The sequence below is a fragment of the Arachis ipaensis genome, chromosome B04, assembly GCF_000816755.2.
Source record: "Arachis ipaensis cultivar K30076 chromosome B04, Araip1.1, whole genome shotgun sequence".
Classification (NCBI taxonomy): Eukaryota; Viridiplantae; Streptophyta; class Magnoliopsida; order Fabales; family Fabaceae; genus Arachis; species Arachis ipaensis.
In genome coordinates this window covers 10,950,567-10,951,607 of record NC_029788.2, presented here as the reverse complement: position 1 = coordinate 10,951,607, position 1,041 = coordinate 10,950,567, and positions in this window count along the sequence as shown.

Below are 1,041 nucleotides of genomic sequence, written 5' to 3'. Positions count from 1 at the left end.
CAGAGAGCGCATCGAGGCGCATTCGATGCAAAGGAAGATAAGAAAAGAGAGAGGCGCGGCGGAGCTAGGGCTGCCAATGGCAGAAACAAAGGAGATGCTCCACTTGAGAGAGAAAACAAGTAGCGATCTTCAAAGAGCGAGCGGAGACGCATGCAACGCAGACGAAGATAAAGGAAGAAGAGGCGCGACAGAGCTAGGGTTGCCGGAAGAAAGCACAGACGAAACTGTCGGAAGGAATCGCAGACGGGACTTCCGGAAGAAAGCGCAGAGGGGACTGCCGGAAGGAAGCGCAGACAGAACTGTTAGAAGAAAGCACGGACAGAACTGCCGAAAGGAAGCGTAGACGGAATTGCCAGAAGGAAACGCAGACAGAACTGGCAAAAATAGTGCAAATGGAACTACCAAAACTGTCAGAAAGAAGCACATACGGAACTGTCGAAAAGATGGCAAACTGTCTGAAAACTGCCGAAAAGATGACAAACTGCGAAAAGATGGTAAAATATCGGAGGATGACGAACTACCAGAAGGTGACAAAAAAATATGGTTTCTCCATGAGAATAGGTAAGCAGTGGATGACAGTAATATTTGATTTATTACACTCGAAAAGACATAAGACGGAAATGATAGGCTAATCGGTGAGGTGAAAAAAAAAAGCATCAAAGCAGTGAGAAAAGACAAGGAAAAATAATGACACAGAGAAAAAGATTATTTATGAAGAAGAACACAGTGCTCTAACCGAAACCAAAATAAGCTATCACCTTCAAGGAGGATACCATGACTCTGATACCATAACAAAATTGTGAAAGAATAAGAAAAAAAAGGATAAAGAATGTTGTATTTTGTATTTCTTGATTGATAAATTATAAAGATAAAAGCTAAAAATATATAGAACATTACCGATGAAAGATAAAAACAAAAAAAGATAAGATAATAAATAAAGATAAGATAACAAATAAAAAAAAGATAAGATAAAACAATAAAGGCTAAAATTGTGGCAGAATTTATGTATTCTGTTGGACTGAATTATAGACTTATGTAAGA